This window comes from Pleurodeles waltl, chromosome 5, assembly GCF_031143425.1.
Source record: "Pleurodeles waltl isolate 20211129_DDA chromosome 5, aPleWal1.hap1.20221129, whole genome shotgun sequence".
Classification (NCBI taxonomy): domain Eukaryota; kingdom Metazoa; phylum Chordata; class Amphibia; order Caudata; family Salamandridae; genus Pleurodeles; species Pleurodeles waltl.
Window position 1 is genome coordinate 130,670,807 of NC_090444.1, and position 16,481 is coordinate 130,687,287.

The following is a 16,481-nucleotide window of genomic DNA, read 5'->3' on the forward strand; positions in this document are numbered from 1 at the left end:
AGTTGTTATCCCGAATGGCAACACTTTGAATTGGTAATGTTTCCCTTGGAATACAAACCTTAGGTACTTCCTGTGCGAAGGGTGTATTAGTATATGGAAGTATGCATCCTTTAGGTCTAGTGTTGTCATGTAGTCTTGTTTGAGCAATGGGATTACGTCTTGTAATGTCACCATGTGAAAGTGATCTGATTTGATGTAGGTATTTAACGTTCTGAGATCTAATATAGGTCTCAGTGTTTTGTCCTTTTTGGGTATGAGAAAGTACAGAGAGTAAACTCCTGTTCCTTTCTGTTGAATTGGTACTAATTCTATTGCTCTTTTTTGTAGCAATTCCTGGACCTCTAGTCCTAGAAGATCCATGTGTTGTTTTGACATATTGTGTGTTTTTGGTGGGACGTTTGGAGGGAATCTGAGAAATTCTATGCAATAACCATGTTGGATAATTGCAAGTACCCAAGTGTCTGTTGTTATCTCCTCCCAATGTTTGTAAAAATTGCTTAGTCACCCCCCCACTGGTGTTATGTGTTGGGGATTTGTGACTTGGAAGTCACTGTTTGTTTTGAGGAGTTTTGGGACTTTGGAACTTCCCTCTATTCTTTTGGAATTGTCCCCCTCTATATTGCCCCCGAAAACTTCCCCGCTGATATTGGCTTTGATAAGTGGGCCTTGTTTGAGAGGTTGTGGGTTCTGTAGCTTGTACTCGAAACCCCCCTCTAAACTGTGTTTTGCGAAATGTGCCTCTGCTCTGTGGTGAGTAGAGTGCCCCCATGGCTTTGGCCGTATCAGTGTCTTTTTTCAGTTTTTCAATAGCAGTGTCCACCTCCGGCCCAAACAACTGCTGTCCATTAAAAGGCATATTCAGCATGGCTTGTTGTATTTCCGGCTTGAATCCTGACGTACGCAACCATGCGTGTCTCCTTATTGTTACTGCAGTATTTACTGTCCTTGCAGCTGTATCTGCTGCATCCATTGCTGACCGTATCTGATTGTTTGAGATACTTTGTCCTTCCTCCACCACTTGTTGTGCCCTTTTCTGAAACTCTTTGGGTAAGTGTTCATTGAGATGTTGCATTTCGTCCCAATGAGCCCTATCATATCTTGCCAGAAGTGCTTGTGAATTGGCAATGCGCCATTGGGTTGCTGCTTGTGCTGCAACCCTTTTCCCCGCAGCGTCGAATTTGCGGCTCTCTTTGTCTGGAGGTGGTGCGTCTCCAGAGGTGTGAGAGTTTGCTCTCCCCTGCGAGCTGCCCCTACTACTAGAGTCTGGTGTTAATTGCTGCGTGATATACACAGGGTCTGTAGGCGGTGGCTTGTACTTTTTATCCACCCTCGGAGTTATGGCCCTGCCCTTCACTGGTTCCTGAAACACCTGTTTGGAGTGTTTTAGCATTCCAGGTAGCATAGGTAAGCTCTGGTATTGGCTATGAGTGGAGGATAGTGTATTAAACAAAAAGTCATCCTCTATTGGTTCTGAATGCAAGGTGACATTATGAAAAACTGCTGCTCTTGAAACCACCTGCGTGTAGGATGTACTGTCCTCAGGTGGCGACGGTCTCGCTGGGTAACAGTCCGGGCTGTTATCCGATACCGGCGCATCGTAAAGGTCCCATGCGTCGGGATCATCCTGACTCATTGCAGTATGAGTTGGGGATTGCATCAGTGGTGGAGTGACTACCGGTGATGTGTGCATTAATGGTGGTGGAGATGGTGGCGGAGTTGTTTGTCTTGCCACCTTTGCCTGTGGCTGCTTGTCCTTTTCCTGAAAGGCAAGTCTTCTTTTCATTTTAATTGGGGGAAGAGTGCTTATCTTCCCTGTGTCCTTTTGAATGTGGAGCCTCCTTTGTGTGTAGTCTGGCTCCATTGATTCTAGTTCTTGTTCGAACTTATGTCCTTGCATTTGGGAGGACAATCCCTGTTCCTCTGTGTAGGAACTTGATTTCGGTTCCGAGGCTGGATGTTTCGGAATGGAAACCTTTTCGGTAGCCTTTTTCGGCTCCGATAACACTTTCTTTATTTTCGGCGTCGTGATCTCTCGGTGCCGACCCATTTCGGTGCCGTGTCTCGGTGCCGAACTTGCTCTGAGTCGCTGTCTCGGGCTCGAGATTGCTGTGTGCCGGTATCTCGACCGGAGTCGGATAACTTCGACACAAGCGTGCCCTTTTTCGGTGCCGATGATCGGTCACCTATTTTCCAGGTTAAGCCATGGCCTGTTGGCGGTGGCGTCCCCTGGGCTTTTGTGGTCTTCTCGTGAGTTTTATGTTTCGACGTCTTACTCACGGTTTTAGTCGTTTCTTCGGGATCGAGCTCATCCGAGTCCGACTCCTGGATGGAGAAGGTTTCTTCTTCCTCCTCCAAATGCCTTTGTCCTGTCGGCACCGACGCCATTTGCAGTCTTCTCGCTCTTTGGTCTCTTGATGTCTTCCTCGACCGAAACGCCCGACAGGCTTCACAAGTATCTTCTCTGTGTTCTGGAGACAAACAGAGGTTACAGACCAGATGCTGATCTGTATACGGATACTTGTTATGACATTTTGGGCAGAAGCGGAATGGAGTCCGTTCCATCAGCCTTGAAGAGACACGTGGCCGGGCCGACCAGGCCCCGACGGGGGATCGAAAAACCCCGAAGGGCCACCGGAGCTCTTCAAAAGTCGGTGTCGATCTGTAATAACTAACCCGATGCCGAACGCAAACAATACCGTCGTTTTTTCCGAGATTCTAACTAACTTTCTGAACCGAAAGACGGAGCGAAAAGGAACACGTCCGAACCCGATGGCGGAAAAAAAACAATCTAAGATGGAGTCGACGCCCATGCGCAATGGAGCCAAAATGGGAGGAGTCCCTCGATCTCGTGACTCGAAAAGACTTCTTCAAAGAAAAACAACTTGTAACACTCCGAGCCCAACACTAGATGGTGGGATGTGCAAAGCATGTGTATCTGCAGCTACACATGCCATCGAACATATATATATATATATATATATATATATATACACACACACACACATGCACACACATACACTTAGCACATACTTGTAAAACCTTTACAACCAATATGCCTTTACCATGTTTGCCTTTACAACATTTATTGTAATGGCATGTGTGGTAAAGGCATATTCGTTGTAAAGGCATCTGTGGTAATGTTGCATGCATGGGTTAAGCCTTCCTTGTAAAGGCATGTGGGGTTCGGGCTTTGTTGTATTGGCTGTTTCCCATTACTCTTGCATTGAGAAGGCGTTCCGTGGGTGGAGTGTTGGCGCATTCCCAGAATTACTAAGAATAGTAAACCTAGGAATGCATCAAAATGCTACTGCATCCCAGCAGAGGTGCAACAAGGAGAAATATATTTATTTTGCCTCATTATTTCTTGTTTTTACACATGCATCATTCTGCAGCACACATATAAAAGAAAATGCCTCTGAGGATTGTTTCTCTGCACTAAAACAATGCTACCTGTAACACTAGCACCCTTGCATCATGGCACAAGTGTGCCTGTGTTGGTGCTAGGCAGCACTCAGTGTGCAAGCTCACACAGAGCAGGATAGTGCCATATCTTTGTAAATATGGTATATTTGTGCACTCATCATGTCATACTGCTTTGCGCCAAATGTTAGTAAATTTGTTCCCTAAGTTTATGAGGAAGAACAAGTTACTTACCTTCAGTAACTCTTTGTAATGGATAATCTATCTAGCTGCAGATTTCTCCCCTCAGAATATCCCCCAGATGGAAGACTGGATGCAGAGATTTTTAAACAGCAGTGTCCTGTGCGCTGCTAGAAGGCGTCCTGTGGTGCCTCCACACTGCCCTGAAGTTGACGGAGCAGACACACTTGTAAGCCCCACCACCCCTTTGTGCTGATATCAGTTTTGTTACCCATTCCACTCCCTCCGACATTGCAAAATTGTTGGTAATAGTGTGCTGAGTACTAACTGTGAACCTTTTTAGATGTTAAAAAGAGGTCATTCTACAGATGGGGTGGGGAGGGCAGTAAGGAGTCTGTGGTTAGAATATCTACCAGAGAGAACTTTACTGAAGGAAAGTAACTTGTTCTTCTAATAGATACTTCAATTCGTAGACTCTTCAACTTGGGATGGATGCCAAAGCAGTACCTCTCTAAGGTGGAAAGTCTGTGCAATGGGTTCAGACCAAAAAGTGCTGCTCCAGTCAGAATCCTATTTACCTTGATCTGATGATTGTAGTATTAGCGTGCTATAGCGGTACCAGACCTACGCACCTGTGATCATGTGATTTCTGTCAGGCTTATTTTCTAGCTGGGGGACTAAGTCTAATTGTTTTTGTTAGTTACTATGGTTTTCGTACTGTGAGTGAGCTATTTTTGTCAGGTGATGAGGAGGGGAGGCGGTGGGAGGATTAGAGCGGGGTTGCTCTTCTTTGAAAGTGGGGGGCAGGGAATCATATGGAGAGCCATGGCTTGCAGTTATCTGTTATTCGTTATCTAGGTGTTAACAGCACTAACCTGGAACATCAAGGGGTTGAATTCTTCAGCCAAATGCTGCCTGTTGTGTAAGTATCTCCTAGATAGGAGATATGATATAGTAGCCTTGCAAGAGACACACCTTAAATGAAGTGAAGACCACAGAATCTGAAATAAGGTGTATCCTCTGATCTATAAATCATCAGCCTTCACCAAACACAATGGGGTAACCCTTCTTTTTCATTCTGCCCTCAAATTCCAGCCGACGGGGTGTAAAGAAGACAAGGAAGGGAGGCCACTGATGGTGAAGGGGAACATAGCTGGACTGATGTGCACAATAGCCTCCATGTATGTCCCTAATACAGCACAGCCTACTTTCATACAATCAAGTCTTACCCTTTTGGGAGAGTTTGCTGAAGGAGACATTATATTCATGGGAGACTTTAATTTGACTCAGGACTCAATACAAGACAGTACCCATCCTCACCGCTCCTAAACTGGAAACTTTTTCGAACACTCTCAAACAAGCATTTGGTTCCACAGGGCTCATAGGCACTTGGAAGATCACTCATCCTTACACTTTTATACTTTCTTTCTCCATTCACATCGCACATATTCCTGTATCGATACCTTTGTGAGCAGATCATTAGAAGATTACATTATGCACTCTGAGATCCACTCAGTAGTTCTCTCAGATCATGCCCCAGTAGCTCTGATGCTAGAATGGGCTCCTACAATACCTAAATATTGTAGTTGTTTCTTCCCTGCCTCACTAGTGAAGGACCGCCTCTTCCAAGATGAAGTATGTATATCTATCAGAGACTTCTTTCACACAAACAATCCCCCAATATACTAATTTGTTCAACACCTGGGACGCCTTTATGAGGGAGAAATGCATTTCACCACTATCGACTTTAAAGAAGCATAAAACCCATGATAGGTTAGCACTGGAAACGGAATTACAAGTAGCAGAAAGGACTCACAAGGATAATCCCTCCCTATCATTCCTGCACCTCTTACAGACCTATAGACTTGCTAAATTTGGATGCCAAATTATATATTGAAATCCTAGCAACATGATTAGAAGATATTTTACCAGATCTTATTCATCCAGATTGTTAGAAATCCCCAAACCTTTTGCTTCTGACCTCCTGTTTTTGATCCTGTGCTGAGTTTCGTTTTTAATGGCTTTAGGACTTTACCACAGCTAACTAGTGCCAAAGTGCATATACTGGGGATTGGTTTCTCCATGGTTGCCTTACATGATTTACAAGTAAGTCCCTAGCATAATGCACCAGGTGTGTCCAGGACCTGTAAATCAAATGATACTAGTGGCCCTGCAGCACTGATTGTGCCACCCACGAGTAGCCCTGCAAACATGTCTCAGGCATGCTACCACAGGGCCTGTGTGTGCACTTGTAAGCTGTCATTTTGACCTGGCAAGTGTACCTACTTCCTAGGCCCTAAGCTTTCCTTTTACTACATGTAAGTCACCCCTAAAGTAGGCCCAAGGCACCCCCATGAGCAGGGTGCAGTGTATTTAAAAGGTAGGACATGTACAGGTGTGCTTACATGCCCCGATAGTGAAATACTGCTAAATTTGTTTTTCACTATTGCAAGGACCATCTCTCCCATAGGGTAACATGGGGATTGCCTTGAAATATCTTCTAAGTGTAATTTCCCATTTGGAGCAGATAGAGATGTGTAGTTTGGGGTCACTGAACTCACAATTTAAAAATACAACTTTTGATGAAGTTGGTTTCTGAATTGCAAATTTGAAAATGCCACTTTAACAAAGTGGGCATTTTCTTGCTTAACCATTCTGTGCCTCTGCCTGTCTGTCTGAGTCAGGATGACAGTTGGGCTGTTTGTGAATTCACTCTAGACAGTCACACAAAGGGAGCTGAGATGTGCCCTGCATTTCCTGATGGGTCTTCCTGAGCTAGAGTGGTGGAAGAAGCTGACACATGCACTGAATAGGGCTGTGCCTCTCCTCACACAAAGCAGTCTCCAATCCACTGGAGTGTGTCTGGGGCTAGGGCAGGAAAGGCAGGGTCTTGTGCACTACAAAGACTTCTCTTTGAAGATAGAAGGAGGTATAAGTACTGGACCTCTGAAACCACATAGTTAGAATCCTTCTAGACTGAGGACATTCTGCCAGGAACAAAAGCTGGATGCTGTAGGAGGGACTATCACTCTGCCTGTTGCTTTGCTGCGCTGGCCTGCTGCTTCTGTCCTGGGAGTGAAAGGACTGGACTTCACATCCTGCTTCCAAAGGTTCTTCAAGGGCTTGGCCTGAGCTTGCCTCTTGTTAAGAAGTCTCAGGGACATCAAAGACTTAGGGGGGTCATTATGACCCTAGCGATCCTGCCCCGCCACGCCGGCAGTGGCGGCCAGACCGCCAACAGCGTGGTGGTGCATACCGCCAAATTATGACAAGGGTAGTGTCACCACCTGTATCACAAGGGGGATAAGACCGCCTGGCCGAAGGTTAACCCCCTTCGGCCCAGTGGTGGACCTAACAGTGCCCGTGGTATTTTGAGTATCTTTACTGCCAGGGATTCCGTGGCAGCAGCTCAGTCACGAAATCCCTGGCGGTAAGGATACTGGCGACAGGAATACTAATTCCTGTCGCCACCACAGGACTCCCCAACACCCCCCCTTCCTGTAGGAGCCTCTCCTCACCCCTGACCCCATCAGAAGCCACCCACCCCCCCAAGCAGCGACACCCCCCTCGCCCCAATCCCCGTATTGACCCCCGATCCAATTCCCATACTGACCCCCCGATCCACGCATGTACACACCGCACATACATACACGCACACATCCACATACACACACAAATCCACACATACATACATACACACACACACACACATCCATGCTCACTCATTCACACACACATGGCCACAACACTCCCCCTACATACATGCGTTCACACAGACACTTGCACACACACAAACACACAAAATACCCCCGACCCCCTTCCATTCACACACACACACACACACACACACACACACACACACACACACCCATTCACGCACACAACACTCAACACACCCCCTACCCCCATGTCGGTAAATCACCTTACCTGGTAGTCATCCGGGAGGGAATGGGGTCCATGGGGCCTGCTCCGCCGGCACCGCCCAGTCACCACAACGATTACAAAGTTGTAATACGGCAGGCAGTGTTGTGATGACGTGGCGGTGCCAGCGGAACAACCTCCACTAGACCGCCGACCACCAGTATGGCTGCTGGCGGCTCTCCACCCAATTTATGGCAGAGAGCTGCCAGGAGTCATAATATGATGGTCTCAAGACTGCCATCACTGGCGGTGTCCTGGACGGCGTGACTTCGGCGGTCAACTGTTTTGACTGCCAAAGTCGTAATGAGGGGCTTAATCTGTCAGCACCTAGACCCTCTTGCTAAGAGTCCTGACTTGCTAAGTGGTGCCAAATCCACTTCCTGGTCCTTTGGGAGTGAGTTCTGGTGGAACCAAGAAGAAACCAAGCACATCGACTACAGAACCGGTGCCCCTGTCCCACTCCACGCCGCTGCCTGCATTGGAACTGTGGTCCCCACTGAGTGCAAAAACTGCGAATGATGCTGCTGGCCTGCTGCCGCCGCAGCGCCCCTGAAGTTTGACCACAGCTAAGATTTAATCTTTAAAAATGTGTATCTTTGCTTGTGTATGTTGGATGTTTGTTGTTTGGGTCTTGTTTTACTCAGATAAATATTGGCTATTTTTCTAAACTGGTGTGGAGTATTTTTGTGGTACTGTGCTACTATGTGTGTGTGTGTTTGTGTGTGTATGTATGTATGTATGTATGTGTGTGTGTGTGTACAAATACTTTACACATTGCCTCTGAGATAAGCCTAACTACTTGAGCCAAGCTAACAGGGGGTGAACAAAAGTTAACTTGGCCGTGTGATTCCCTTACTCTGACTAGAGTGAGGGTCCCTACTAGGACAAGGTGCAAACCACTGCCAACTAGAGACCCCATTCCTAACACAGATCAATCAGGATTTATCAAGGGGAGACAAACGCATGACAAACTGAGGAGGGTGATCTCCTGGTCAAAAAAAGCTACCCAAAAAACTTACCTGCAGTACTCTTGGCACTAAGTCAGGTGGATTGGTCCTTTTTCTTTCACATTCTCTAACGGTTTGGTACGTGCAAACAATTTATTAACATGGTCCAAGCTAATTATGCAAACCTGTTTTTCCGGCTGCTAGTTAATGGAGTGGGCTCAGACTTTTTCATAGTGGAGAAGGGTATCCGACGGGTGTGCCCCCTCTGACCACTTTTATTCGCCCTCAACATAGAACCTTTTGCGGCAAAACTGAGGGAGGAGGAGGTAATTCATGGTTTTCGCTTTGGGTTGGTAAACCACAAAATCTCACTGCTTGCAGATGATGTTCTTCTCTCCCTAGCACAGCCCGGAATTGGCACTCTTTAGGAAAGTTGCGGCCTATCGTTCCAACCTTAGCAAATCTTTCATTCTGAACCTGACTCTGCATTCCTCCAAGATGGAAGGATTAGCAGGATCCACCCCTTTCCAATAGGCTAAAAAAAGATATTACATATTTGGGTTTTAAAATCACTCCCAAAATCTCCGACCTATACAGGACCAATTTTCCTCTGCTCCTTCAACAACTTGAAGTTGATGTTAAAAGATGGGACCCTCTGTATCTATCCTGGCTGTGTCGTATTCATGCAAAAAAAATGAATGTGCTGCCCTGTTTTTTTATATGTATTCCAGGGAATTCCTATCAAAATAAACCAGGAGTTTTTCCTCAATGCTAAGCTCAATGGTGACCTGCTTTATTTGGCAGGATCGCCAACCCAGACTCCCTTATAAACTGCTGCGTTTACCTAAAGAAGCAAGAGGATTGGCCCTCCCCAACTTTTCCTTCTACCATAAGGCAGCGCAGCTTAGAGTGATATCCGAATGGTCCCTAACAGAATCGGATAAACATTGGCTCCACACGGATCGGCCGGTGGTGGGCCGCTACATATGGGATGTGCTTTGGAAGCCAAAAACAGACAGTCCTCCTAAAGTTTATATTAGTACACCTTCAAGAATGACCCTTAGAGCTTGGGGCGAGGTGCACCACATTCCCATCATCATTTACCCCTATCCACTTCAATCCAGCCTTTCCTCCTGCATTTACACCTGGCCCTTTTAACCTCTGGAGGAAGGGGGTGGTGCCTTACCATCTCTGATCTGCTCTGAGGGGAAGATAGTCTTATGTTTGAAAGTTGATGAGACTTTGGCCTGACAAGTTCTGAACATTATCATTATACTCCGTTGATACATTGGGTACTTCGCCCAGAAATAAGAGCGGCAGCCTCAAGAGTCTTCTTCCATGTCAAGAGCTTTGTACATCAAACGAGAAGCGCAAGGGGCAATATCTCCTTTCTCTACTCCCTTTTAATGGAAACATACCTCAAAATTCGTCCTTGATACAGAGTTTTGGAATACAACAATAAGATATGGAAGGATACACTCAGGTTCAGCCATTCTTTGGGAATGAGAAATGCCCACTACAAACTATTATATGACTAGTACCTATGCCCCACAAAACTTCAAAAAATAAAACATCTGACCTCTGTTGGAGGGGGTGCGGGCTGCTTGGGGATTTCCACCATATTTGGTGGGGCTGTCCCAGAATAAGCCTCTTCTTGTCTGAAATTCTTGCTCAAATCAAAACCATACTTGGTTACCCAATCCCCTCTATGCCAAGTTTCACTCTTTTGGGCTTGAGAGATGCATCCCTCCAGTGATAAACCTATGGCAATCAATCTATCATGTGGCTAAGCTTGGGAGCAGCCAAGGCGACGCTGTAGGCTTCCTGGAAGAGACAAGAGCTTCCCTCAATCACTCAGTGGTATGGTAGAGTGTGGCAGGCCTTAACAATGGAGAGCATGGCGGACATACTTATGGATAACTAGAAAAAAATAAAATATATCTGAGGCCTTCTGGTGACCTTCCTGTATGTTGCCCTCCCACTCATAGTTTGCCCACCCCATACTTGGGCCCTTCATCTCTTCCAGATATAATAATACAGAGGAGCCCCCAGTCACCTGTGCATATTGGTGGCTTATTAAGGAAATCCTGCCTACCTGGTCTCACACATCCACCTCTCAACAAGTGGCTTTTTTAATCTCACTCATGGTTCATGTTTTGAAGTTTTTTGGACGAGGTTGGGTCAGAGGATTTTTGCTGGGTAATTGTTATGACTCAATGTGATGGTATCCTTGGAAACAGCACTTTCACTGTCTCATTTGGTCACAAAGGGAATGACATTTGACATATTGTGGAAACTATCACTAGCATTGGCATGCTATCTTCTGACAACCTTGTTGCTCCTTAATAATCTTGTATAACTCAGTGTCCTTGGGAAAAACTCAATAAAGTTTGACTAAAAGTGCTGCTCGACTGAGCAGGAGAAATGTTCTTCCTGCCTGAAAAAGTAATAGTGCATTTTGAACGTATATACTGAAGCCCACATCGCAGTCTGCCAGATATCAGGGACTTTCACTGTGCAATGGTAACAGTCAAAGACCTGGTGAAAGGGGCTCTCATGCCTTACGGAAACTGTTTCTTGGACACTGTGTTGCAGAGCACTATTCACTTCGATCAGGTCCTCTTTTGCATCGCTTTCTCTTTCTTCACTTCAGAGAAGCCCACAAAAAGATGATTGTATATTAAATGTTCCTTGGCACGATCAATGCTTAAGCACTTTTGGGGTCCAATCCATGAATCCTCGCCTCCTCCTTTGATTGCTGAATGGGAGCAAGGAACACTGGTTGACTGATGGATTGCCCAATGTGGTAGAGTCATAACTTTTGGTAGTAAGGCTGCTGAATCTTCAGTATCAATTTATCTGGGAAAAAGTTGGAGTGGGGTGTTTATATTGAAAGTGCCTGAGGTTCACTCACTCGGCAAGCTGATGTAATCACAATTAAGAAGACTGTTTTCAGAATAAGATGCAGCAAGCAGCTCTGCATCAACTTGGAGGACATACACAAAAAGTGAGAAGCGCAAATTAAAGTCCCACTTTAGCATCAAAACTAGTTTGGGAGGAAACAGGTGCGTCTACACACCTGTAGACCTCAATAAACCTCATCAAAACAGGTGATTTGAACAAGGATGGCTCGTCCAGCAAACATATAAAGGCAAGAAGGGATAACAATTAACCTTTGAAAGTACCCAGTGTAGGCCTTGCTGGGCTAAAGAAAGCACAGGCAAAAAGATGTCCAACAGCTTCACCTGTAATGGGACAGTGCTGCGGTATTACAGTGTTGTAAGACCACAGCAGGTCACGGATTCGTCCCAGCATCTGGCATAAATGGATTTTGTGGAAGTGTGCCAGACGCCAAGGATACCATCTACAACTTCAGGTGGCAAATCATTCAATTGTCACCACTTTATCTCCATGCCTATAGGTGTTGAATGCATGTATTGTAGTGGAAGACCCACCCCTGTTGCTAAGACAGAATGTCTTTGCAAACTAGCAGCTTAATCGGTGGGCAGATGCTCTCCTGGCCCAATCCAGGAGGCACTAAGATGACTTGGACACTGTCGTTCTTTATCCGTTTCAGAACTTTGGGTAGGAGAGGCAGAGATGGGAAAGCATACAGGAGTCCCTTGTTCTTTTCCAGCAGAATGCTTCGCCTAGATGTAACTGATCTCCTACCTGCCAGGCTTCTTTCAAATTTATCTAGCTGTAACTCCAACACCGATCCTCACCCCTTTCCCATTGGTTGTCTTCTGTCACATAAAATGATCCCAAGACTAGGAATATGCACACTGGTGACACCAATTTGCTATTGGGACTCTGCATCTGGGTGCGCGGACAATCTTGCATGGAGTGGCATCTAAATAGGCCCCCCACGTCATTTCTTGAGCAAAGCAGCATTAGTGCATAGCCGTTTGGCAACACTTATAGCCATGCAGAGGTACTACAGAAAAGACACCTGGGATGTGGTCAGTGCGACCGGTGAAGGAGGGCCGGGAACCACCATTGTCTCTGCCATTCTGGTGCAATCAGGATCATTCTGGCTGAGGTTATTGAGAGTTTGATTAGGACTGCTGGGATCAGGGGAATTGGTGGAAAGGCATGCAGAAATTTATTGGACCAGTCTATTCACAGACCATTCCCCAATGATTCTAGATGGTAAAACCTGGCAGCAAAGTCGCAGCATATTCTGTTGTCCGCTGTGGCAAAAAGGTCGATAGAAGGTGTGCCCCACAAACGGAATATATCTTGAACGACGTCTTTGTTCAGTACCCACTCGTGGTTCTCGTCTAGAACCCTGCTGAGGGCATCTGCGTGTACGTTCTGAACACCTGGAAGGTGAGTTGCTATTATCTTCACATTCCTGGCCAGGAGCCAGTGCCATATCGTCTGGGCCTCTTGAGACAAGACTCTGGATTTGGTTCCCTCCTGCTTGTTCATGTAATACATAGTGGTTGTATTGTCCGTCTGGACAAGCAGGGTGTCGGTGTTGAATGAAGGGAGAAAAGCCTTGAGAGCTAGGTGAACCGCACGTAGCTCGAGGAAACTGATGTGGTAAGACTTCTCCCTCGGAGACCAGAGGCCTTGTATTTGTAGGTGATCCATATGAGCTCCCCACCCGAGAAGAGAAGCATCCGTCACAATGGTCTGCGACGGAGCATGTGGACTAAAAGGCATTCCTTGGTGTAGATTGGTTGGAGAGCACCACCAACTGAGGGATTTGATTTCATGGGTGGATAGATTGAATCTGTCTTCCAAGTTTCCCGTCAGTTGATTCTATTGGTCCTCCAGGCACTCCTGGAGAGGTCGCATGTGGAGGCGAGCATTGGAAGTTAGGAAGATGCAGGAGGCCATGGAGCCTAGAAGTGAGAAAACTGTGTGTACTATTGGGCGACGGATAGTCTTGGGCACGCTGCACTTCTGTAGTATTGATAAGCGTTGTTCCTCCGAAGGACACACTTTCCCCTGCAGCGTGTCTATGGTAGCTCCTAAGTAGTGCAGTTTCTGGACTGATGTTGCTGTGGAATTGAGAAAGTTGACATGAAGTCCTAGGTGATAAAGGAGATTGCATGTCCATTTGAAGTGCTGTTGGGGTTCTGGAAAGGTGGTTGCCTTGATAAGCCAGTCATCCAGATATGAGTAGACAAATATTCAGTGCTTTCGAAGATGTGCTGCCACAACAGCAATGTACTTGGAGAAAGTTCTGGGTGCTGACTTAATACCTAATGGAAAGACAGTGTATTGGTAGTGTTGTTTCCCCACCGCAAATCGTAGGAACTTCCAATGTTTTGCAATGGGAATATGAAAGTAGGTGTCATGTAGGTCGACTGAGCAAAGCCAGCCCCCTTGAAGAATCTTGGGATATACTTGGTGTAAAGCCAGCATCCTGAACTTTTCCTTTTTGATCCATTTGTTGGCAGCCTTCAGGTCTAGAATGCGTTTGAATTCCTTTTTGTCCTTTTTTGGGGCGAGAAAGTACCTTGAATACCTTGAGTGTTCTGATCGTCCTCTTTGTTGTTTCCGTTGAGGCTGATAGGCATGTTGGGACTGCTGCTGAGATCTATTAGACAGCCACTAAGGGGTTTGAACCCTCTGAGAAGGGTAGCGGCACTGGAAGGGATGGAAGGATCTTCAGTCTTTAGATTTTTCAAGACCTACCGCTTTCAAAGTGTTCAGTTCTGCCTTTATCTTTGCCATTTCATTGTCAGCATGAGAGCCGAACACTGTGGATCCTGAAAATGGCAAGTTCTAAATGCGTCACGGAGCATCTGGTTTTAGGGACGTTAGATGTAGCCAGGCATACCTCCTTAAGGATATCCCATGGCAGTATGCATGTGCCGAGAGCAAGGATGAGTCCGCTGCTTTGCTAATGATCTGGTTTGAGACCATGGCGCCTTCTTTTACCATTTCTAAAAAAATCCTCTTTCTGATCCCTCAGGAGAAGGTCTGCAAATTGGAGTAGAGTCCACTGACGTTGACACACTCCTCGACGTTGTGCACTGAGTATCCGGAGTCCTCGACGTCCAGCAGTCTATCAATGTTGTGCGACCTCTTGACGTCGTGTGGTCTCTCGCTGTTGTGTGACGTTTGTGCGACATTGAGCCAGACTTCGACGGCGAACATGTCAGCACCGTACCTCTCCTCGACGTCAATGGGGACCGAAAGCATTTTCTTCCAGAAAAACGCCTCTCAGACCTTCCACGTCCACTGGAGGCTGAGGGAAGAGCTCTGGTGGAAGACTGACCTTCCCCTCGCTCAGCGGTCCCGCTGGCTTCTTTCTGGCATCACCTCTCTGCTTTCCCTTGAAGGCGAATCTTCTCCCTGTCGTGCAGGGTACGTCTGGAAAATGACCTGCAAATATTACATGAGGCAGGAAGGTGTGAAGATGGTAGGTAGATGATACAGACATCTTGAGAGTCTGTTTTGGCCTTTTTTCTGCCACAACGTGGGCATTTGTCAAAAAGAGAAGGCATTTTCCAGGGAAAAATACCTTAAATCTTGTCAGAAAAAGACACCATTCAAGAAAGAAAGTCAAAAGATGTCGAGTGAAACAGTTGTCTCTGAGATTTTCACTCCATGTTTGTAGAAAAAACCTAAAAAGGTTGAGCTCAATGCTCCAGGGTCCTGTCAGCAGGAGCTGGAAGAAAGAACTGAGGTAAATGCCTCACTCTAGGCATGATGGGATACTGGAGGTCTGTCGGTTCTTAAAGACACAGTCCCCTTTTTCTTCATTTATAATGGTAGCCTATGGGCTACACTGCCCTGCACTCATTCATCCTTATTGTACATTACAAAAAGGTTTGTGAAGGATTTTTTCTGCAAACATTTTCAGCTCTTTCATGCATATGAACGCATGTGCCTTAGCATATTGTCCTTTTTGAAAGCAGGCAAGATGAAGAATTTCGGACTCTGTAGCCTTTCTTTTAGGCTGCATATTGACATTCTTAAGTGACTTTGCAGGCCTTTCTGAAGTAAGGCGAACATCAACACTTAAGAAGATATTTTGAAAAAGTGCTCTGGGGTCCCCACAGGTGAGCGGAACTATTCAACGCTCATGACTATATATGGAAATCCCCTACGAAAGAACCGGCATACTAGATAGAAGGTTCAAGCATGATGGCATTTTTGTCTCAGTGGAACCAGTGATAAAAGGGATAGTATTAACAGTAAGGACATAATTGTGCTCTATTACATTTTGGTATGATGGTTTCTGGAGTGGCTGAATGAACAGACAAGGGTCATGTGCCCTCTGGCTTTGAATCCCATAGTCCACCATACTGGGCCCATAGAAAGTCACAGCTTATGCTCAAGTGACAACACAGTCCTTTACTTTGCCACCAAGTGGACACAATGCCAAGTTGCCCTCAGTCTGTTTTTAGAAAATTTGCGACAAGGTCTCAGTATAATTTTCCCTTCTCAAGTTAGCAGAAAGAAATCAACAACGTTGGCCAGAGTCAACATTGCAAAATAATTTTGATTGTGTCTGTTTGGGAGAGACAAGTGTGATTCTCAGAAGGGAAAAATCTCCTACACAGATCTTTTGTAGCATTTCTTTTTTTTCTTTTTAAAATATGGTTGCTGAAACTTAGTCACAGGGATCTTGTCCATTGACAACATTACTTTAATCAAAATGGCAAAGGACACAGAACACGTTCCACAAAAAAGACAAGAGAAAGAAAAAACAATTCATCTCCTCTGATGCCCCACTAGAGGTATTCTTTTACTTTATGGTACTGGTGTTTGTAGTTACATTTTATTTTCTCTGCAACTTGAATTGAAGTTTTACAAAGTCTGAAAAGTTTCAAAATGTAAACAATGTGGAAAACCACAGGCAAAGACTGACTATTTACTAAGTATTAACTGCAGATTTTATGAATTATAAAACTGATTAACTCTGCAAAAATTAGAGTGCAGAATTTTAATTTTTTCTAACGTTCAATATCATTCCAAAAAAAAACAGGTCTCTTGTTTCATCATACAACTTTGATAACTAATCAGTAAGTTAGGTGTAGTACTGAA